At 43.0% G+C, this 25,020-nt stretch overlaps 1 pseudogene; it reads right to left on the bottom strand.

The window, feature by feature from the left end:
* Positions 1–267: 267 nt before the first annotated feature.
* Positions 268–875, bottom strand: LOC150064969 (small ribosomal subunit protein uS10m pseudogene; annotated as a pseudogene).
* Between the last annotated feature and the right edge of the window lie 24,145 nt (positions 876–25,020).

The raw sequence follows: 25,020 nt of genomic DNA, 5'->3' as shown, positions 1-25,020 counted from the left end.
AGTGGTGAGGTGTCTCAAGTGGTAAAGTGCTCAGGCATTGAGTCAGGCCCCAGGACTAGCAAAAATAAAAAATAAAAACTGAAATAAATGCCATGTATGCAAGAATAGATGAAACAGTCTGTCTGCTGCAGTTTAGACTGCCTTAAAGTCCCATGCCTGGTTCCTGCAGATCAGGGCACGAGGACAGGCACGGTCACTGTGGCTCACTCCACTGAAACACATGCATGGGCTGGCTCATTGCAAAGCCAGGCAGGGCGTCTTGTGGCATTACGACTTGCTTTCTTCTGTCTCCTTTGGCACTGTTTTCCAGGTTGGCTTTGTGATATGTTCTGGTAACTGTTCTAATTGTGTCTTTGTTACTTCCATGGCTACCCCATCAGGCAAGTTTCGCTGAATGTACTCCAAGTAGACTTTGGCTGTGCATCCGGTGACATGTTCTAACTCCAAACACCTATAAAGCGTTCTCGTTTCATATTGAATTCCGTGCTTCTTGAAGATATGCACTGATTTGAGCAGAGAAAATCGTTCTATTTTCTTGGGAGGTTCATGTACTTTAACAGAAATACCAAGTTCTTTAGCAGCAAGCATAGCAAAATATTCGTAACTGTCCAATACAGACTTATCATGGCCTTTCACTAAAATTGACAGGCATTTATATAGGTGTCTGGTTCATCAGAAATGGTGCTGGCAGGCTTGGCTAAATCCTTTGGAACATCGATGTGTAGGTCTGAATACTGTACCCAGTGCATATTGGTATTGAGAGGAATGCCACTATTTCTGGTTGTACTGCTCCTAAAACTGTTCGTAGGAAAACTACCTCCTAAGCCCTGCCACAGGAGGCGGGACACAACACCAAGCACTACTCATGCCACCATCTTCGCAAAAACAATTCTTAGCAGAAAGAACAGTGCAGGAGGAATTTCAATATCAAACTTCAGACTCTACTGCCGAGCAATAGTGACCAAAACAGCTTCGTACTGGCACAAGAACAGCCCAGAAGACCAATGGAATAGAACTGAAGACCCACAGACCTATGGCTACCTAATCTCTGAGAAGGGAGCAAAAAAAATAGAATGGAAGAAAGAGCCTCTTCAACAAGTGGTGCTGGCAGAACTGGTTAAGCACCTGCAGAATCCTTTTATGTCCCCCTACACCAGGATTAACTCCAAATGGATCAAAGACCTCAAGGTAAAAGCAGATATACTGAAAACTTTACAAAAAAGGAATAGGAGATACACTAGGTTTCCTGGGCACAGGTTGAAACTTTCTTAATAAGGACCATAAAATACAACAAATCAGAGAAAGGCTGGATAAGTGGAACTGCATTAAACTGCAGAGCTTCTGTATGGCAAAAAACATAGCAAACTAACTAGAAAGCCTACAGAGTAGAAGAAGATCTTCACTAGGCCTCATATCTAAAATATATCAACAGCTCAAAAAATTGAATCACTCCAAAACTAATCTCCAAAGAAACAACCATCCCATTAAAAGATGGGCCAAAGACTTAAAGAGAGTCTTCTCTGAAGAAGAAATAAGAATGGCCTATAGACACATGAAGAAATGCTCAACATCTCTGGTCATAAAAGAAATGCAAATCAAAACAACTCTAAGATTCCATCTCATTCCAGTTAGAATGGCCATAATTAAGAAATTTAATAACAACAGATGCTGTAGGGGATGTGGCCCGGAGGGATCACTACTACACTGTTGGTGGGAGTGTGAACTCGTTCAACCACTAAGGAAAGCAGTATGGCAGTTCCTCAAAAGACTAAACATAGAACTCCCCTGTGACCCAGCAATTCCACTCCTTGGCATTTACCCAATCATCCAGAAACAAGGACATACTAAATCCACCAGCACAACAATGTTCATTGCAGCACTATTTACCATAGCAAAGATATGGAACCAACCCAGATGTCCCTCAGTTGATGAGTGGATCAACAAGATGTGGTATTTATACATAATGGAATTCGATGCTGCAGTCAGAAAGAATGACATTACCCCATTTGTAAGGAAATGGAAAGACTTAGAAAAAATCATATTAAGTGAAGTAAGCCAGACTCAAAGGAACACGGGCTCAATGGTTTCCCTCATTTGTCATAATCAGTAGAAACCTTGGGCTCTCCTAGCAGAGAATTACAATAGAACAAATCCTAGATACATAAGGCCATATAGAATGACTCTAAATGAAAGGACCTCCAGGATATAGAAACAAAAGCCATATCATGAATGATTGTTGTCCTTAATGTACTGTTATCTCTCATCTCTTTTGCTGTCATTTGGTTATCTTATATTGTTACAGTATTTCTCCTGGTTATCTGATATATTGTATATATTCATATTTGGTTATTTGAAGTCTGATAGGGAATGGGGGAAAACAAGATGAGGGGTGAGGGTGGTGGAAGGGAAATGGGGACAAGACATGAGAAAGGGTATCAATGTTTGTGAAGTAGTGCACCCTCTATCTGGTGAATATAATGTAACCCATCTATTAATTACAATAACAATGGATGAAAAAAAGAATGCATTGCTTCCCAATAGGCATCTCCAGAAGAATGACCCAGTATGCACCCAAGGAGGTTCTGCAGACATCCAGGGAAAACCAGGATTCAAGTGATTTAGTGGCAGCAACAGGTGATTTTCCAGGCCAAGTGCCACTATTCGGAAGTCAGGGGAGTGCACTTCTTGGCCTGGGTAGTAGCACTTGGAGGCTTACGTGATTATCTTCTGAATAACCCAGCATGGCTGGCTAAAGTGGTCAAGCAGAGTGATGGGAAGAGTACCTGTGCCCACATCACTCAGCAGCTTAGCTCTGGTTTGTTCTACGGACTACCAGAAGGTGCACAGAGAAAGCTGGATAGTCTGTGAACAAGCCCTAATTCTACCACTGTGTAGCAGGTCAAGCTAGAGCTCATCTTCCACTGGTACAAAGCTACAATAATATCCATGTCTACCTGGGAGAAGTCACATGCTGCTCAGCTTACACCAATGCCAGAGCAAAGGGCAGCACATGTCCACTAACAGATTACTCTCATTTCCTCACTGCCAGTCTGAGCACAGGTGACAATGCTGAACCCCAGAATCTAGACAGGTCATGAGGGGACCTGCTCCCTTCACCATCTCTGCAAAGTGTGATATATATTTTCAACAATGTGAAGGAGGCACAAATAGGAAAGCCTCTGGAGTTCCAGCACAGGCTCCTTAAATCCTGTCTCTTCACTGTCCCTGTAGCTCAGTGCCTATCCCTCATGGTCAGCCTGATGACTGTGGCCTAAGGCTCATCCAAAGGCAAAAGTAAAAGCAGCAAGAAGTCAGGGTATGTCCTGGGGTGGCTGAGTTCCTGTGCCTGCCAACATCAGTGACAATGGAGAGCAGAGAGGCTCTGGGCAGGCCTTATGAGCCCTGGGCAGAGAACAGCAAGCCAGGGTGCATATAGATTTGACCATAAGCTGAACATAGGCCTTACATCAGTCAGAGAACCAGGAGAGGCATTATCAGAACCCAAGAGCCAAAACACAGGCTAGGGCTGTAAAAGAACAAAGTTTCTGAACGCTATCATCAGCTTCTGTTCACAAGTGAAGAGGATGGGTAGACATGTATGTACACATAGTGATGGATGGTAACTTGCCTCTATAAAGCCTTAAAGAATCCCAAGATTGAGCTGGGAGTGCTTGCCCGGCAGGCATGAAGAGATGTGTTCGATTCCTTGGTACCACATACACAGAAATGGCTGGAAATGGTGTTCTGGCTCCTGTGGCAGACCACTAGCCTTGAGAAAGCCCAAGGACAGTGGTTAGGCCCTGAGTTCAAGCCCCAGGACTGAGAAAAAAGAACCCCAAGAAAAGAAAGGAAGAGCCAGCTTTCCCAGATAAACCTTTAAGGGATATGCATACAAATGCATGCTCCCCCTGAATAACATCCTACTGGCATGCTGAAAACCCTTTACCCACCATGCAAAGAATCCACCTCTGGTTGTATAGCCAGAATGGACCCTTTATACTGTTTCTGAATAAACGTCCTGTTGACACTTTGCAAACCCTTTGCACACAAAGCAAAAAATCTGTGCTGTTACATAGCCAGCCAATCAAAAGAATTTCTTATCAGTCCACCAGGGCCCAGTTGGTAGAATGCTTGCACAGTGAGCAGAAGACACTGGGTTCAATCCCCAGCCCCCCCCCCACATGATCAAGGGCTGTCAAACTCCAGATGCACCAATCCTCTAAACAGCTCTAAAGACTCTCTGTCCATTCTGAGATAGGACATTTAATTGAGTATGAATGTGATCTATCTGCATCTCCTGCCATTGAGAAGGGCTCAGCAAGACTGTTATGTCTAAGACACCAGCCCAAGAAAGAAGCACAAGCATCAACAACAGGGCAGCCTCCAGCTCTAAAGAACCAAGAATATTATGAAAGACAGCAATCTCAGTCAACACCAACTTCAGGAGATGCTTCACAAGAAATACAGATCAAAGTTGCAGAAATCACAATGGCAGAAAATTCAAGAGCAACCACTTTAGGCTGCTGGTATTGCTCTGGTAAAAGATCTGCTCTTTCTAAAGACTTCATGGCCTTGGGCTCAGACTCCATCAATGTTCAATACAGAATGGACAGTCTATTTCCCCACCCCTTGCTCACACACAGAGCTTAGTGTGTCTGGTGCAATAACTACAGAAAGGCAGGTGGGAGCTCAGGCTATACAGGTACTACAGAAACTCCAAGGGGGAGACAGACTTTTAGGACTCGCTACCCACTGCATATGGGACAGACAGCAAATTACGGAGCCAGTGAGCACAGCAAACAGCAGGCATTCTGCATACTGGGTCTCAAAGGAGGAGGCAAACTGTAACATCTAAAAGAGTGTACCCCAAGACCAGTGGTATTCTATGGGGCAAGAATACAATGGGCAGTGACCAACATTTGCCTTCTGAGGGCCAGCTTCCTAAAATCTTCAAGCTACTGACTGCAACCCCCACCCTCCCTCACACAGGATTTCATTCGTGATCAGTATGCCAAAACTGGGCTGCAAACCTATTTGCAGCACTATAAAGATATTGAATAGGAAGAAGAGAAATAGCCAGCAGATGGCATGTCAACTACAGGGCAGGCACAAAGGAATAGGAGGCCTATTTAAAAGCTATGACAGGGACAAAAACACAATGAATTGAGAAGACAAAAACAACGGCTTAGCAAGAGCAACAGAAAAGGATACCTGAGTGGTAGGAGCCAGGCCACTGGTCCACACAGCCATGGGACTCTAATCTGCTCTTCAGTGGTGGCAGTCATGATCTTTGTAAAATGAGGCCTTTGCAGATGTCAGCACTACCTGCAGCCAGCAGGATACCATGCTCTATACTCTGCCATGAGCCTCTAATCTATTTCACACACATTTCTGCTCAGATGCCTTTAGAAGATCCCTGAGAACATGTCAGCTCCTTGGGCTTAACAAGTCTCCTAGCCCTGTGAATATAATAGTGACCTGCCATCCCAGGGCGGCACAGCCAACCCAGGAAAGTAGGGCCAAGAACAAAGGTAAAATAATGCATCCCTCTATGAAGGGCAAGGCTTCTCATAACCCATGCACACAGAAGGCTCAGCACCTGGGGACTGGGCTTTCCTCATAGGTGCTAGAGTCAGCGCACTGGAGTTTCCAGGTTGCCCTGTTAGATACTACCTACTTCCATCACAGCAGCAGTGTACCACAGACTGAGAACATCTCTATTCTCAGCCTGCATGCCCAGCTGGTTCCATTTCAGTGCCTGACAGCTCCTGCATACCTTGTGCTCATGGGTCACCCCACCTGTCACCAAGCCCATGTACACCTGCACATGTTCAACACAGAGCAAAGAGCCACAGCCAGGTGAAGCCAGAACATAAACAACCAGCACACAGAACACACTGAGTCAGGCTGCGGAGGTACTGGGGACCTCATTTCAGCTTCCTGAGATGCCAGTGTGTAGAGCCCATAGTGACCACCTAGCCATAGAGACTACAGCACTGGGCATGTCCAAAGGATCCCCTGAACTCACCTTCCTCCCAAGGTAGTTGCATGGTCTCCAGGAACCCAGGAATCCTGATACAGGAACAGGTAGCCAGAGTCGCAGGGATTGCCTGCTCCCAGCACAGCCCACTCCCTGATCCTTCACTCCCCAACTTTTCCCCAAATAAAAATTATGGGCAGTTTGATGCACACTTGTGATGCTGCAGAGGCTGCTAAGACCATGCACAACACATGGAGCTCCAGTCCTCAATGCTCTCTGGGCAGACAGTGGTCTGACTGTCACTTGTCCCAGCAGATTAGTACAGAAAGTACCTCACTGTTAAGCACCACGATTCCTTTCCCTTGATAGTGCATTCTGTTCCACACAGTCAGATGGAGGGCAATGCCAGGCTCTAGTTCCAAATCACTTTCTTTAAAAGCAAAAATAGCAATCTGTATGGCTTTCATTTCTTAAGCAAGCTGATGCAGTTACACCCAACATGGCAAGCTACTTCTAAAAGCTCTCCTAAAAGAGCAAAGGAAGGTGTAACACTGTCCAAAAACAAATGATTTACGTAACTATAATCCCTCTATATACTGTCTTTATATAATGTATTTTTGTTTTTATAATTTGTGGTCAGGACTTGACCATGGTCTTGGAGCTTTTTATCCTGAAGGCTAGTGTCTCTACAACTTTGAGCCACAGTGACACTTCTGGATTTTTAGAGGTTAGTTGTAGATAAGAGTTGCAAGGACTTTCTTGCCTGGGCTGGCTTTGGCTTTGAATCCCAATCCACAACTCTTAGCCTCCTGAGTAGCTAGTATTACAGGCATAGCCAAAGGTACCTGCCCTAAATTTTTTTTTGCCACTCCTGGGCTTGAGCTCAGGGCCTGAGCACTGTCCTTGGACTTTCTCAAGGCTAGAGCTCTACCACTTGAGCCTCAGCACCACTTCCGACTTTTTTTCTATGTATGTGGTACCGAGGAATCGAACCCAGGTCTTCATGCATGCTAGGCAAGCACTTTAACCACTAGGCCAAACTCCCGGCCCACCTGCCCTAAATTTTTAAAAATTTAATAATTGAGGGCTGGGAGTTTGGCTTAGTGGTAGAGTGCTTACCTGGCATGCACTAAGACCGGGGTTCGATTCCTTAGTACCCCATACATAGAAAAAAGCCAGACGTGGTGCTGTGGCTCAAGTGGTGGAGCTCTAGCCTTGAGAGAGTCCAAGGACAGTGTTCAGGCCCTGAGCTCAAGCCCAGGACTGGCAAAAAATTAATAACTGAAAGCAGAAACGTACTTGTTACCTGACTTACGAAATGGTAGCCCTTCTGTGTACCACCTTTACAACACTAATAAAATAAATCAACCCATAGTCTTCACAGAATAATGAGCCTGCGATCTGATAAGCAATGGCAAGCAGAGTAGTTCTGACTATTCTGCCTGTCTCCAGGTCAGTCTGTACAAAGCTCTCCTCCTTACCTTTGGTCACATGCTTCTCCCTATGGCTCTGGGTACTGAAGCGAGATCCCATACCATGATCCTCCTGTACTAGGTAAGCCAAGGTGTCAGGAATTAATGGGAGGCTCCCCATGGGTCTCAAAAGTTAACAGATGGAATTGGTAAAGACAGAAAAACACGCGGCAGAATGCTCAGCTCTAAGCAGGGACGCATGAACCAGGAAGCCAAGAAGCAGGTACTAGAGAGGAAATACGGAAGGCCTCAAGCTGCCTTTCACCATTTTGAAATGAGAACATGAGTCAGTTCCACCAGTCCCCAGCTCTACAATCACTGTCTCAGACTGGCAGTCTCATTGGCTGTGAAGCACAGCGGCTCCCAAGACATGCAAGTGGTTTCATGGTATACGTGTATAGGTGAGCCTGGGAGAGGCCCTAAGGTAAAAAAGAATACCATCTCTAAAGGACTGAGGGGCTCTCAGGATTCCTGCTAGTTTTTGCAAGTTATTGTAGATGCCTGGCCCCATTCCTTCTCTAGCTTCCTGTGGGGTGGTATGCTTTTTCTGCCTACATGAGTCCCTGTCCAACCCCAGGAGGTCCCCACCAGAGCCAAGCTGATGCCACCAACAGGCTCTTTTATTCCAAGAATTGTTAGCTAAATGAACCTCTTCCTTTTTTTTTGCTGGTGAAAGTCACTTCATTTATTCCAATAAAATTTACCTCTTTTATTCTTACAAACATGCTTATCATCCCAAAATTGAGAAATGAAAACTAAGACTAGAGGAGATGCGGCTTATGAAACAAATTAAAATGAAAAAATATAAGAAATTAGAACCAGTAAGATGGAAAAAGCACTCACTGAAAATCAGTATTAATAAAGAATGCAGAGGGGTCAGAAGCATTGCCTAGTGGCAGAGTGCTTATCTAGCATGCATGAGGCCCTGGATTGGATTCCTCAGTATCACATACACAGAAAAAGCCAGAAGTAGTGCTGTGGCTCAAGTAGTAGAGCTTTAGCTTTGAGAAAGCCCAAGGACAGTGCTCATACCCTGAGTCTAAGCCCCAGGACTGGCAAAAGAAAAAAGAGTGAAGAAACAAAATTCTACTAGTATAAACTACCCTGAGTGGTTAGATAGATTGGATCAATTGTCACCATACTTGCTTTCTATTATTTAATTGTATTTTATTGTCAGGGTAACAGAATAGAGTGGTTACAGTTACATTTGTCAGGTAGTGGGTACATTACTTCTTGAACATTGATGCCCCTTGAACCTGATACCATAAATGGATTTACTTTATTCATTTAAAGTGGCACATGAATTTAAGCTCAGGAATAGGGGACCCAAATAGTTACTGTAGCACCGATGAATAAAAATATTTTACTCTGGTAACTATGTGGGGAATCTCATGTAATCCAACCACATGGTTGTTTGCTATGCAGACTGTAAATATAAATGTTCTTCATATTATAAGACTTTCACCTCGCAGTTTCCAGAGCAGCCTGACTATTCAGCATGTACTATAATTTGAGAGCTTTCAAATTCCATAGTTCAAATTATTGACTCAGGTCTAAAGGCAGCATCTATCAGAAATAATCATCCAGGAATATACAAACCTCTTCTGTTCACTTCATCAAGATGGCACTTTCTCATCACCTCTGTCAACTAGTAAGTCATCAGAAAAGCTTTTTTTGTTTAACCTAATTTTATTAATTTATTTTTTGTCTGTAATGGGGCTTGAACTCTGGGCCTAGGCCTTGTCCCTGACCTCTTCAGCTCAAGGTTAGTGTTCTATCACTTGAGCCACAGTGCCACTTGATTTTATTTTGTATTTATTTGTTTCATTGAACTTAGAGGTAATTGCTAAGCAACCAGAACACAACTCGAGCTACACCCCGAGCCATCAAAACAAACTTTTGAGACCTTTCAAGTCTGCAAACATCATCGTTTTTTCCCAACGTTTGGTTACTAGTTTGGCTGAAGACGGATTTTTTTTCCATATATTTTTTACTATAATTAAAGGAAGGGTTACATGATATTTGCCAGATAGATGGTGCATTAATTCCCACACATTGATACCCTTTCACATGTCTTGGTCCCCATTTCCCTCCCCCCAACCCCCACCCCTCATCTTGTTTCCCCCGTTCCCTATCCAATTTCAGATAACCAAATACAAATATATCTGATATATCAGGTAACAAAGTGAGATACTGTAACAATATGAGATAACCAAGGGACAGCAAAAGTGATGAGAGATAACATAGTACCTTAAGAACAACAATCATTCATTATATGACTTATGTTTACATCTTATTTTAAATGACAACTTTAACAAACAAGTGTTCAAGGAGGGAATCTCTAATTACAATCTCTGGGACTTAGTATTTAGAATTAGTCAAAATTAGGCTAAAGGTTTGTATGTCATAGAAACATATTAATTTATGTAATAAAACATTATGTCTATAGAGTCATAGGTTTTTATGTCTATATAGTTATGTTTATATTTCCATTACCATGTCCATAGCTTTGGGTATGCAGTTATTGAGTCCTCGCTCTTGTACTCTTGGATTTAATAGCCGCATATTAAGGATACCATGTGCCTTTTTTTCCTTAGGTCTTGACTTGTCTCACTCAACATGATTCACTCTAGATTCATCCACTTCCCTGCGAATGCCATTATTTTATCTTGTCTGTTGGCTATGTAGAATTCCATTGTGTATATATACCACATTTTCTGTATCCATTCATCTGCAGTAGGGCATCTGGATTGTTTCCATCGCCGGGCTATTGTGAATAGTGCAGAGATGAACATAGCTGAGCAGGTGTCTTTATAATATCCTGTGCCATGCTGTTCAGCATAGATGCCCAGAAGTGGTATGGCGGGATCATAGGGAAGGTCTATTTTCAGTTCTTTAAGGAACCTCCACACTGCTTTCCAGAGTGGCTGAACTAGTCTACATTCCCACCAGCAGTGTAGTAGGGTTCCTTTTTCTCCACAACCCCACCAACAACTGTCATTGTCTGAGTTCAAAATCTTGGCATTCTTGTTGGGGTAAGGTGATATCTTAGGGTTGTTTTTATTTGCATTTTCTTTATGACCATAGATGATAAACATTTTCTCATATGTTTTTCTGCCATTTTAATCTCTTCTTCTGATAGGTCTCTCTTTAGTTCCCTTGCCCATTTAGTGAATGGTTTATTGGGTTTTCGGGGGATTCGTTTCTTGAGTTCCCTGTAGATACTAGATATTAAGCATTTGTCAGATGTATTGTCAGTGAATATCTTTTCCCAGTTGGTTGGCTGTCTCTCTACTTTTGCAACTATGTTTTTATCTTTACAGAAACTTTTTATTTTTAGGTAGTCGCATTTATCGAGTCTCTCTCCAATCTGTTGTGACCCTCGGATTCTGTTCAGGAATCTGTTGCCTGTGCCTATGAGTTCCAGTGTCCTTCCTACTTTATCATGTAGCAGTTTCACAATTTCCAGTCTGACGTTGAGGTCTTCGATCCACTTTGAGTTAATGCTTATGCATGGCAAAAGGCTAGGGTCAATTTTTAGTTTTCTGCATGTGGCTGCCCAGTTTTGCCAGCACCAATAATTGAATAGACTGTGTTTGTTCCATTGTATATCTTTGGCTCCTTTGTCAAATATAAGTTGCCTATACGTATGTGGTTCTATTTCTGGGTCTTCTATTCTGTTCCACTGATCTGGTCTGTTTTTGTGCCTATACCAATCAGTTTTTGTTATTATGACTCTATAGTAGAGTTTGAAGTCTGGTATTGTAATACCACCAGCATTGCTCTTTTTTCCTAGAATTGTTTTGGCTATTCTAGGTCTTTTCTTGTTCCATATGAATCTTTGGATTATATCTTCTATTTCCATAAAGAATGTCTTTGGGATTTTGATGGGGATTGCATTGAATTTGTATATCAATTTTGGCAGTATAGCCATTTTCACTATGTTGGTTCTCCCTAGCCATGAGCATGGGATGTCTTTCAATTTCCTAGTGTCCTTCTTTCATTAGGCTTTTATAGTTTTCATTGAATAATTTCTTTACATCTTTGGTTAAGTATATTCCTAAGTATTTTATTCTTTTGGGGGCTATTGCGAATGGGGTCATTTTCTTGATTTGGCCTTCTGTTTGTGTATTGTTGGTGTACAAGAAGGCTACTGACTTCTGAAGATTGATTTTGTATCCTGCCACTTTGCTAAAGTGGTTTATTAATTCTAGAAGTTTGGGAGTGGAGTTTGTTGGGTCACTCAAGTAGAGGATCATGTTGTCTGCGAATAGGGATAGTTTAATTTCTTCTTTCCCTGTGTGGATCCCTTTGATGTCCTTTTCTTGCCTTATTGCTCTGGCTAAGGGTTCCAGCACTATATTGAAGAGAAGTGGAGAGAATGGGCATCCCTGTCTAATTCCTGATTTTAAGGTGAATGGTTCCAGTCTTTCACCATTTAGTATAATACTGGCTGTAGGCTTTTCATATATGGCTTTCACTATTTTGAGGAATATACCTCTTATTCCTATTTTTCTAGTGCTTTCAACATGAATGGATGTTGTATTTTGTCAAATGCCTTCTCCACTTCCAGAGAAACTCTATTGATATGATGTATTACATTGATTGATTTGTGAATGTTAAACCAGCCTTGCATTTGTGGGATGAAGCCCACTTGATCATAGTGTATGATTTTTAAAATTTGTTTCTGGATTCTGTTGGCTAATATTTTATTGAGGAGTTTTGCGTCTGTGTTCATTAGAGAGATAGGTCTGTAGTTTTCTTTTTTTGTTGGGTCTTTCCCTGGTTTGGGGATGAGAGTAATATTAGCTTCATAAAATGAGTTTGGTATTGCTCCTTCTGTTTCTATTTCTCGGAAGAGTTTCAAGAGTATAGGTGTTATTTCATCTTTAAACATCTTGTAGAATTCCTCAGTGAATCCATCTGGACCTGGGCTCTTTTTGGTTGTCATTTCCCTGATCGCTTCCACAATTTCGTTGTAAGAAATTGGTCTGTTCAATTTGTTTACCTCATCATTATTCAGTGTGGGTAGCCTATATTTATTTAAGAAATATCATCCATTTCTACTAGATTTTCTTGTTTCTTTGAATATAGGCCCTGGTAGTACCTATTCATTATGGACTGGATTTCTTGGGAATCAGTTGTGATTGTTCCCGTGGGGTCTCTAATCTTGTTTATTTGAGTCTCCCCTTTCCTTTTTTTTGATTAATCTTGCCAAGGGTCTGTCTATTTTGTTGACTCTTTCAAAGAACCAACTTTTTGATTTATCAATTTTGTGTATAGTAGAACTTATTTCAATCTCTGAAATTTCTGATTTTATTTTTGTTATTTCTGTCCTTCTAGTTGTTTTAGAATTAACTTTTTCTTGCTCCTCTAGGTGTTTCAGGTTTTTTTTTAAGGTTATTTACGTGCTCTTCTTCTGTCTTTTTAATATGCACTCCTAGTGTGATAAATTTGCCTCTGAGAAGTGCCTTTGCTAAAGATTATGCGACTCTTAACTCCAATTAACCACTAGAAAACCACAAGTGGCACTGTGGCTCAAGGGTTAGGCCAGTAGCCTTGAGCTGAAGAGCTCAGGGACAATGCCCAGGCCCAGAGTTCAAGCCCAACAACCAACATATATATATATATATATATCACAAGAAAACGTGCTGTATATATGCATAATTGTATATTTCTCAGCCATAAAAACACCATTTAGAGGGAATAAACGACTTATTGCAATTTGCATTGATCTTTGTCTCTGGCTATTGGGAGGGGGCTTCAAGTTTCTGGGCACAATATTTGGTGCACTGGCCGGGAAGCCCCTTCCCCGGACACCCAGACGCCCGGTCACTGAGTCGTCAGGAACAGCTGGTAAGTTGAAAGGCATTGCCGGTCTGTACTGGTTATAACCAATCTGTAGAATTTCTGGTTGCTTGCAAGCTCTCTGTCTGTGCTGGCAAACGTCTTGGCGGATGCACTATAAGACAGCCAGCGGGCCGTGGGAGACGTCCTCTGCGCCCTTCTGGGGGGCTATTTTTGGGGCGGCCATGCTGCGACCGCCCCTCTGGTTGATAGTCCCACCCAGGCTGTTTTGGGGGGCTATTTTCAGGGCAGCTGTGCTGCGACCACGCCTCTGATTGATAGCTCCCTTCTGGTTGGCAGCCTGGGGGCGCATGTGTATCATGCATGTTGTTTGTTGTTTGTCTTGTTTGTCTGAGTTATCTGTCCTGTTAAATGTTTGTCTTAACTACAACAGCTAAAATTTAAAAGGTTTACATCTGGCTGATGCTTCTTTGAGTGACCAGGGAGAGCAGCAAAGGGAAAGACTCAATCTGGGTGTGGAAATTCCAGAAGCAGGATCGCTCACCGGCCCTCCCCTCCCGTTGCTGCTGCTGCCTGGGGCAGGAGGGAGGAGGAGAGTGCAGAGAAGGAGTCTGCAGACTACTCTTGGTCTTTGTATCTTTCTGGTGAGGTTTGACCGGGGATGGAAGGGCCCCTCTGACTGCTGCCTCTGACTGTGAGATCTCTACCTTGTAACTTGTAAAAATGTTGTAGCTGTTTGTCTGCTCGTTGGGGGTGGCAGCCTCATCAAGTGATGTTTAAAACTGTCTGTTATGTGTCTTAAGGGGACTGAGTTCCCTGATTGTACTCTTCAACCGGTTTCAGTTTCTCTTACAGGCTCCTGCTGTCTTAGCTGTCTTATCACTAGATAACTAGATATCTGTTTCTGTTTCTGTGCGGGTTGCGGCTGGGATCCCCCTTTCCTTGTGCTCTGGATACTTAGGTTTAATTTTACTTTTTCACCCCGCAGGATTAATCCAGTTTTCTTTTTCCTAATAACCTGCTGAAGTGGCAGTATGGAGATAGTTGGTGGCAGAACACAGGCTTCAGTCTTAGTTCTCCTAGGTTTAAGACTCCCACCCAATTTTCATCTGCAAAATGTAATATGTCTGATATCAGAAACAAGCTCTGGAAAAGTAAATTTCAGTTAAGTTGTCTTGTAAAAAAGTTTTGTTTCAAACCTGGTTCTCACCTGCAAGAGTAAAATTGGCAAAGCTCTTAAACTTCCGGAAAATGAATGGCCGATATTATAATTTTGCACGCCTTAAGATCTTTAAGTATAAATGTGTGTATAAATGGGAGTAAGTGAACATGTTCAAGGTTAAATTGTCAGCATGCTGTGTAAAACAATGGATGAGCTCATACTTGAAACACAAAGGCAATTGGGTAAATTTAAGCCTAAACTTTAAGAAAATTATTAGGTTTAAATGTTTTACAATGTCTCAAAGAATTATTGCATTATTTTAAAAGGAACCGGTTAATAAAATTTTTCTAAAGATTCTGAAATCTGCATTAAAAAATTTGGTATTATAATGCATAGAGCTGTTTACATTATAAATATTGTATCCTGTTTAGCCCAGAGATATTAGGGAATTTAAAATTCATTTCAAGTTAAAATTTGGAGATAAGTATCAGAAATTTAAATGTAAAATTGTTTATTAATGTCAGAAACTTTTCCTGTCTTCTAAAGTTGTTTAGGTAATCAAATGCCAAGAGAAAGAATGGGAAAACAGGATAGTCCTGTGTGGCCATCTTTAGAGGTGAGAGGTGAACTGGCAAAGGTGCAGCTCTGGGTTCCCATGGTGGAAAAGGCCCTAAGGGAGGATCCATGCATGGTAAAAGATGACGAGCTGGCACAGAAGCTGTTCATTTAAACCTGGTCAAATGGACTGAGTGGACCATCTTCATCCTCTTTTTCTTTGCAAACTGACACTGGAAATCTTATGGTAAAATTTGGGTGATGTGATTAGTATTGCTTAAACTGCCCCCTAAAATGTATTAAATTGGGAAAAAGGTTTTAAAAGAAATGTTTAAAGGTTTATCTCCTTGTGATTTGTTTCATGCTATTTTGCAATTAAATGTATTTTAGAAAAAAAGGAAACTAAGTCTGGACTTTTGGTGCACTGATGATGTTTATAGTTCTGGCATTAAGGAAAAAACTTATTTGAGTTTAAACTGTTGCTGGAGTTCTAGGCAGTAACCTAAACTGCAAAAAAAAAAAATGCCTCTTCTAAAAAGGAGGCAAAGGGAGTGTCTTGAGCCCTTAAAGGTTTTTCAGATGCAAATAAAGGCTAAAGCATTACGGTTTTAGCGAATATCAGTAAAAGTTTTTTAAAAAATTAAAAATTGGTTTCTGAACAAAACTTAAAAGTAAAGTTGTCCTAAAAGTTTGTTTCAAGGGAAAAAAAATTAGGACTATCAAAATAATTGCTTAATTGCTATTTAGCTTGCTCTTGTAAGTCTCCTTATAGCAATTTCCAGCTGGCCCATGCAAAAGGACAGCAATCCTTATTCAGATGTAACTTTGGCTCTTACCAGGTTTCAGGTAAAATCATGTGCCTTTCCAATGGACAGCGGAGGCTGATCAGGCGTTTCAACAGATAAAGACTGCCTTGCTGTCAGCCCCAGCCCTAGGCCTTCCTGATGTTACCAAACCCTTCCACCTGTACATAGATGAATGGAAGGGAGTGGCAAAGGGGGTCCTAACTCAATATCTGGGACCCTGGAAGAGACCGGTTGCATACTTATCAAAAAAACTAGATCCAGTGGCAACCGGATGGCCGCCCTGTCTGAGGATGGTTGCTGCCACCACACTCCTGGTCAAGGATGCAGATAAACTAACTATGGGGCAGGAACTGTGTGTCACCACCCCCCATGCAATAGAGGGAATTTTAAAGCAGCCACCTAACCGATGGCTCAGCAATGCCAGACTCACACACTACCAGAGTCTGCTGCTCAACCCACCTAGAATCTCCTTTCAGGCACCGCAGACATTCAATCCAGCAACCTTGCTGCCTGACCTGGACATGGAGGCCCCATTGCATGACTGCTCTGATATACTGGCACAAGTCCATGGGACACAAGAGGACTTGGCTGACCAGCCGTTACCAGATGCTGACTTGGTATGGTTCACAGATGGGAGCAGCTTTGTCTCCAATCAACACAGGTATGCAGGAGCAGCTGTGGTAACTGAGACTGAGGTGGTTTGGGTGGCACCACTGCTGGAAGGCACATCCGCCCAGAAGGCAGAGCTGATAGCCCTAACCCAGGCTCTGACACTGGGTAGAGGCCAAAAGCTGACTGTGTATCCTGACAGCCGATATGCTTTTGCTACTGCCCATGTGCATGGGGCCATCTACTGCGAGAGGGGGCTATTGACTGCTGAAGGAAAGACTATTAAAAACAAGGAAGAAGTATTAGCCCTCATAGCCTCCCTCTGGCTACCTAAAAAGATAGCCATTGTTCACTGCCGGGGGCACCGAAAGCCCACGGATCCGGTCTTTAGAGGAAATGTTCTTGCAGACAACACAGCCAGAGGTGGCCCTGTCGGTCACTAATGCCTTGACAGCCCAGATACCAGACCCTGGCCCCAGGATGCTCCCAGAGGAACCCGCTTACATGGAGGAAGATCTGCAATGGATCTCCAAGACCAACTGCCAGCGACCCAACTCCAAGACGGCTGGTGGAGAGATTCGCAGCATGGACTCATCCTGCCAAAAGCGGAAGCCAAAAAGATTTTACTCAAACTCCACCGCTGCACGCATATGGGCACGAGGAGAATGCAGGACTCGATGCGACACTCTGGACTCAAAATTGAGAGCCTTGCTGATCAAATAGAACAAATTGTAAAAACTTGTAAAGCCTGTCAATTAACAAATGCAGGACACAACCGACAAGAACCAGGGAACCGGGAGAGGGGAGAGAGACCTGGGGTTTACTGGGAAGTAGACTTTACTGAGGTAAAACCTGGAAAGTATGGGTATAAATACTTGTTAGTTTTTATAGATACCTTTTCAGGATGGGTGGAAGCCTTCCCAACAAAACACGAGACTGCCCAGGTAGTGGCCAAGAAAATTTTAGAAGACATCCTTCCCAGGTATGGTTTTCCTATTAAAATAGGATCAGATAATGGACCTGCCTTTGTTTCCAAGGTGAGTCAGGGATTGGCTTCCAAACTTGGGGCAGATTGGAAATTACATTGTGCTTACAGACCCCAAAGCTCAGGCCAGGTAGAAAGGATGAATCGGACTTTTAAGGAGACCCTAACCAAATTGACCATGGAGACTGGCGGTGACTGGGTAGTCCTCCTTCCTTTTGCCCTGTTCAGGGTACGCAATTCCCCTTTTAAGATAGGCCTAACCCCTTATGAAGTAATTTTTGGAGTCCCCCCTTCTATAATCCCTAATTTACCCTCAAGGCTTGTAACCACAAGAGATAATGATGATTTTAAACTTTCACATTCTTTGCAAGCCTTACAGAGTGTTCACAGACAGGTCTGGCCGAAACTGAGAGAACCTGTACATCACAGGACCTCCACCCGTGCCTCACCAGTTCAGGCTGTGTCCTCGTGAAACGCCACCTCCAAGGGAACCTCGAGCCCAGGTGGAAAGGCCCTTTCCAGGTCATCTTGACGACCCCCATGGCACTTAAAGTGGACGACATAGCGACCTGGATCCATCACATGCATGCCAAGCCAGCATGTCACCTCACTGACGACGCCCACGCCAAGCCAGCAGATCCAACTCCGGATGTCATTTCACCCCACCTCCAGGGTACCCAGTGGCGAGTGGATAGTTCCAAGGACAACCCCCTAAAGCTAAGACTGAAGCGTCAGCTACATTAACTATGGGAGGAGAGTTTGCCTTGTTTGTTGCCTGTTATTCTATAGCAAGAAATTGTGCTAGAAATCCCCATCAGTCTGTTAACCAAACGTGGGAAGTTTATAATTTTGCTACCCAGGAGATACTGAATTTCACTTCAAAGGTGGCCCCACTGTGGACATGGTTTCCCAAACTGGAATTTGATTTAGGGACTTTACTGCAATTGCCCCAGTCCGTTGCAGTGATTCAAAGTCACCCCTTTTATGTGTGCCCCGGGTATCTTAGTGGGCGTACAGAATGAGAAAAATGTGGGGGAGTGGACAGCTATTTCTGTTCCTCATGGGGTTGTGAATCAACAGGAGATACTTGGTGGGAGACCCCCAGAAAAGGAGACTTGTTAATAATGAAAAGACAATCTAAACCCCCATAAATCAAAGGTCAAGACTTACAGCTAGCGCCTCCAGTAATGGGAGGGGGAGCAGCGCTACTCTGGAGCTGCTGTAGACGGAAGACAGAGAAAAATGAGTGTAACCCTATGTCTATTCGATTCACAGACGCCGGGAAAGAGAATCGCCTTTGGACAGGAGGGATACCATGATGGGTAAGGATTTATGATGAAAGCAGGTTTGCCTCCAGAGACTCAGGGGGGCTCCTAGGAATAAGACTGAGAATCCCCACCTCTCCAACCATGGTGGGACCCAACCAAGTACTCAAACCTTCCTCTATGAAAATACCCAAATCGAGTCTTCTCTGAAGAAGAAACAAAAATGGCCTATAGACACATGAAGAAATGCTCAACATCTCTGGTCATAAAAGAAATGCAAATCAAAACAACTCTAAGATTCCACCTCACTCCAGTTAGAATGGCCAGGATCAGGAAAATGAATAATAACAGATGCTGGAGGGAATGTGGCCAGGAGGGATCCCTACTACACTGTTGGTGGGAGTGCAAACTCGTTCAACCACTATGGAAAGCAGTGTGGCAGTGCCTCAAAAGACTAAACATATGACCCAGCAATTCCATTACTTGGCATTTACCCAATCATCCAGAAACAAGGGCATACTAAATCCATTAGCACAACAATGTTCATTGCAGCACTATTCACCGTAGCAAAGATATGGAACCAACCTAGATGTCCCTCAGTTGATGAGTGGATCAACAAGATGTGGTATTTGTACACAATGGAATTCTATGCTGCTGTCAGAAAGAATGACACAGCCCCATTTGTTGGGAAATGGAAAGACTTAGAAAAAATCATATTAAGTGAAGTAAGCCAGACTCAAAGGAACTTAGGCTCAATGGTTTCGCTCATTCGTCATAATCAGTAGAAACCTTGGGCTCTACTAGCAGAGATCTGCAATAGAGCAAAATCTTGATACATAAGGCCATTAGTATGAAGCTAATTGAAAGGACCTCCAGGATATTGAAACAAAAGCCATATAACGAATGATTGTTGTCCTTAATGTACTAGGTTATCTCTCATCTCCTTTGCTGTCCCTTGGTTATCTCATATTGTTATAGTATCTCACTTTGTTATCTGATATATTGAATTTATTTGTATTTGGTTATTTGAAATTTGATAGGGAAGGGGGGAAAACCAAGACATGTGAAAGGATATCAATGTATATGAATTAATGCACCTTCTATCTGGCAAATATCATGTAACCCTTTTACTAATTACAATAAAAAAATAAAAAAAATAAAAGGAAGGGCACTAAAAGGTCACAGCGACCACATCCAACTTCCCAAAGCCCACCACCAGTGACGTCAGTGATTTGGCTGTCCACCACACTGTCCCAGTAGCTCCAGACACAAACCCCCTTTTCAGCTCTTAGTGTATACGTATGCAGTCCTTAATCAGACTCACCCGGACATCACAACTTCTTGCTGGATGTGTTTCGATTTACAGTTTCCCTTTTAGGAAGGTCTAGCAACAATGCAAGATGTTTCAGAGGCTACTGATGATTCACAGTGTAGGTGGACACAGAAAACTGCCCGGTTGACATTGCAAACAGTGACGGGACAAGGCCTGTGTGTGGGCACACCATCAGCCAAGTATTCTCAGCTTTGTAACAAAACTTTTACCCCTTCTAATACTTCTGCTTATGTGTTCCCCGCCACCCAGATGCCTGGTGGGCCTGCACCACCGGACTTACTCCATGTCTCTCCTCAGCCGTGTTAGGAAAAAATAACAAGACGTTTTGCGTCCTAGTGCAATTACTACCCAGACTTGTGTATCATTCTGAGGAGGAGGTCATGGCAAGGCTGGACCCCCACCCAAATGAAAAGGTTAAGAGGGAACTGATTACAGATGTTACTATAGGGGGTCTAATTGGACTAGCTGGATTAGGGACTGGTGTAGCTTCCTTAGTCACCCAGAAATCCTCTTATAATACGCTGCATGCAGCCATAGATGAAGACATAAAGGAATTAGAAAGTTCCATCTCTTTCCTCCAAAAATCACATGAGTCATTAGCTGAGATAGTGTTACAGAACAGAAGGGGACTTGACTTAGTATTCCTACAGCAAGGAGGGTTGTGTGTAGCCCTAGGGGAGGAATGTTGTTTTTATGCAGACCACTCTGGAGTAGTTAAAGAATCCATGATGGCTTGGCCAAAAGGAAAAAAGAACGAGAACAACAGGAAGGCTGGTATGAATCGTGGTTCAATTTTTCCCCTTGGCTCATGACCTTACTGTCTGCTCTTACAGGTCCTCTCATCTTGTTCTTTCTTGCTCTCACAATCGGACCTTGCATCATTAATAAGTTAATTTCTTTTGTTAAAGACCGAGTCAACATGGTTGAGCTTATGGTCCTTCGCTCTCAGTATCAACCTGTTGACCCAATTCCCACCGAATCTACCCTTTGACCATCTATCCAAAGTCAAGGTTGCCTCCTAATTTCTCTTTCTATGAATTAAGTTTTTAAAATTAAGGTTTAAACCTGAGTTCTAAAGTAAAGGTTAGATCTTATTAAGATGCTTTAGTGTTCTTGTACAGGAAAACACACTGTAGAAGAATCAACTCCAGGTAGGGACATGCTTGGAAGCTACTTCTATGTTGACCACCTTGTTGCTTTAATTGGAGTAAAGAGGCCTCTTATGTAACCCTTTGATCTGCAAACTGGTCCAAAGCCTGCCCGGGCAGAAAAGATCCCTGCGAGGCTGTCATCTCTAAATTGGTCAGCTGAATTGCTTCAAAACTTATGATGGCGGAGAGCTAACTCTGAGCTGAAAGGCTGAGGGATAGCACTCGAGCACCACGCTCGGAACTCAGAGTGGCGGAGCGTTAGCCTTTAGCTGCAGAGTTGAAGAGTGGCACTCAGGCTGTGAGTTTGAGATTAAGAATGGCAAGGTGCTAGCCCTGAGCTGGAGAGTTGAAGGACAGCACCAGGCCCTGAGCTTAGGTCCAGCAACCAGTGACTAACCATTTAATGGAATTATAGTATAAATTTCCCACTTGGCGTATTGATTTGTTGCTATTACTTGCTGGGGCCTTTCCCCTACCAAAGTATGTATAAAAGGTGCTGTAATCTTGTGCTCGGTGCCTCTGGTCCGCACTTGACTATCAGTGCGCAGAGACCCGTGCTCGAGCTCATCAATAAACGACTCTGGCTATAGGGGAGAGGGGCTTCAAGTTTCTGGGCACAATACTAGCTTTGGACAAAAAGCTCAGAGACAGTGTTCAGACCCTGAGGTCATACCACAAAGTGGCAGCATGCATACACGCATACCTCCCCCACCCCACAAGCACCCAAACAATTAGGGTAGGAACCTATGAAAATTTGCCTCAGCAAAAAGTGGGAAGATTTGCTGATTTCAGTAATTTTAGGAAAGTTAATATTCACTGAAACTTCCCTTTCTTGAAAACAGAGGCTCTCTCCTATCTTTACACTGAGCTTGAAAGCAAGCTTCAACACAAATAACTGTGCACATATGACTACTTAAGGACTGCTTATTACTCACTATTTTCAAATGTCATTTCAAATAAAATGTTTTGGTGTGACTGCATAATAAGAAAACTCAGGAGTGGTGGCACAGGCTGATAATACCAGCAAACAGAACGACTATGAATTCAAAGCAAGCCTGGACTATGGGCTAGCTAACACCTTATCTCAAAAAAATTCAACTAAAATATATCAACAACTCAAAAAATTGAATCACTCCAAAACTAACCTCCAAAGTAACAATCATCCCATTAAAAATGGGCCAAAGACTTAAAGAGAGGCTTCTCTGAAGAAGAAACAAAAATGGCCTATAGACACATGAAGAAATGCTCAACATCTCTGATAATAAAAGAAATGCAAATCAAAACAACTCTAAGATTCCACCTCACTCCAGTTAGAATGGCCAGGATCAGGAAAACGAATAACAACAGATGCTGGAGGGGATGTGGCCAGGAGGGATCACTACTACACTGTTGGTGGGAGTGCAAACTTGTTCAACCACTATGGAAAGCAGTGTGGCAGTGCCTCAAAAGGCTAAACATAGAACTCCCCTTTGACCCAGCAATTCCACTACTTGGCATTTACCCAACCACCCAGAAACAAGGACATACTAAACCCACTAGCACAACAATGTTCATTGCAGCACTATTCACCGTAGCAAAGATATGGAACCAACCTAGATGTCCCTCAGTTGATGAGTGGATCAACAAGTTGTGGCATTTGTACACAGTGGAATTCTATGCTGCTGTCAGAAAGAATGACATCGCCCCATTTGTTAGGAAATGGAAAGACTTAGAAAAAATCATATTAAGTGAAGTAAGCCAGACTCAAAGGAACTTAGGCTCAATGGTTTCCCTCATTCGTCATAATCAGTAGAAACCTTGGGCTCTACTAGCAGAGATTTGCAATAGAGCAAAATCTTGATACATAAGGACATATAATGTGAAGCTAATTGAAAGGACCTCCAGGATATTGAAACAAAAGCCATATAATGAATGATTGTTGTCCTTAATGTACTATGTTATCTCTCATCTCCTTTGCTGTCCCTTGGTTATCTCATATTGTTAGAGTATCTCACTTTGTTATCTGATATATTGAATTTATTTGTATTTGGATATTTGAAATTTGATAGGGAAGGGGGGAAAACCAAGACGGGTGGGGGGCGTGGGGGGGAGGGAAATGGGTACCAAGACATGTGAAAGGGTATCAATGTATGTGAATTAATGCACTTTCTATCTGGCAAATATCATGTAACCCTTTTACTAATTACAATAAAAAAAACAAAAAAGGAAAAAAAATTCAATAAGCTTGAAGACTCCAAGTCAAGAGAAAGAGCCACACTGCTGTATGATTCTATCCACATGAGATGGAGAGACGAGCCAGAGAGGCAGAAAGTAGATCCGTGACCATTACCAGCTGAGAAAGGGACTATTGAATGCCTTTCCTGGTTAATCATGCTAATCACACAGCAGTGGCTGTGTGCAATCTTCTGAATACACTAAATCCTACTAAAGCATTGCATTTCAATAATAACAGTCAAGAAAATGAAAAGGTGAGCCACAGTTTGTCTGGGAGTGCTGCCAAGACGTATTTCTTACTGAAGGATCTGTCTCTACATGGAAGACTGCCACAAACCAACAACAAAGCTGACAAACCAATAAGACAATGCAGAACACTGAGAAGAGACAGAAGTAAAACGCCTTTCACCGAACACACCCATACATTGGCCAGGAGGCCTTCCATCCACTGGCCATCTTGTAGAGGAGCTCCTCAGGGAAGCCTCAAGTCAGGAGCGGTGGGCAAGAGGAGGTCTTAGGGCGAAGCAGGCGGAAGGTCTGAGGTCCAAGTGGGATGGCACAACCATGGGACTGCCATGCCCCTCGGACGTTCCGCTGCCGCAGGGACGCACAGGGCTTGGCGCAGGTCCGTCTATCAGCCGCTCCTCCATCGCCCTCCAAGCCGCCTGACCCTGCCTGGTGACACTCCCGGTTCCTCTGGCCTCGCCTCGGCTCCCCCACATGTTGCAGTATGACATAGGAAGGATTCCAACTACAAAAGCATTCGACGAGGTAGGCTACTTCTGCAGAATAGGGTACCATCAACCAAAAGGCTGGCAAGCAAACACACACAGACAACAGACAGGCTGCTCCCATTTTATCCCTCACCAGACAGGTGCTGACCCTCTGTTCAAGTTGGGCTCAGATTTACAGCCTGAAACAGGATGTGCCTTAATTAACAGGATGTAATTAACATTTAAGCAGCTTCCAACAGGATGTCTTCATTAAAGTGCAGCAGGAAAAGGATGTAATTAAAATGTCTTTGATCAGCCAGCCTATGCAGGCACTTTTCAGAAAATCAATTACTACAAGATTAACCAAAAGGAAGCAAATTACTTTGACATAAAAGCACTTTTCTTTCACCCAGAGAAAACAGAACACAAACAATAAAAATATCTATTTCAGCCCTAACATAATTATCTTAAATGTCACTTGTCTAAATACATTAATTATACGCGATTAGAGCTGGCCACTAATGGTTCTTGCCTGTCATCCTGTGAAACAATTATTTTCACTTTACCAGCAAAGAAACAAGAAGTGAAGCTGGCTCAAGTGCTGGAACACTAGCCTTGGGTGGCAGAGGGAGCTAAGAAAACCAGGCCAAGTGACAGGTTGATACCCTGTGCTTAAGACCTGGTACTAGCACTCTTCCCACTGAAGAAGCCAGGTATGGTGGTATAGGCCTATAAATCGCAACACTAAATAGAATAGAGTTCAGGGGTTTCACAGTCAGACCCTAACTCCAAATGAAATCGCTCAAAACTTATATCCATATTTTTCCAAGAAAACAAATTGAATAAGCAAAATGTCCAGGTTAGGGCCAGGCATGGTGGCTTATGCCTGTAATCCTAGCTACTCAGGAGGCTGAGATTTGACGATTGCAGTTCAAAGCCATCCCAGGCAATAAAGAACATGAATCTC

This window comes from Megascapheus bottae, chromosome 3 (genome assembly GCF_031878675.1).
Source record: "Megascapheus bottae isolate mThoBot1 chromosome 3, mThoBot2.hap1, whole genome shotgun sequence".
NCBI lineage: Eukaryota > Metazoa > Chordata > Mammalia > Rodentia > Geomyidae > Megascapheus > Megascapheus bottae.
Note: the sequence above shows the minus strand (reverse complement) of the source record. Positions and strands in the feature narration are given on the sequence as shown.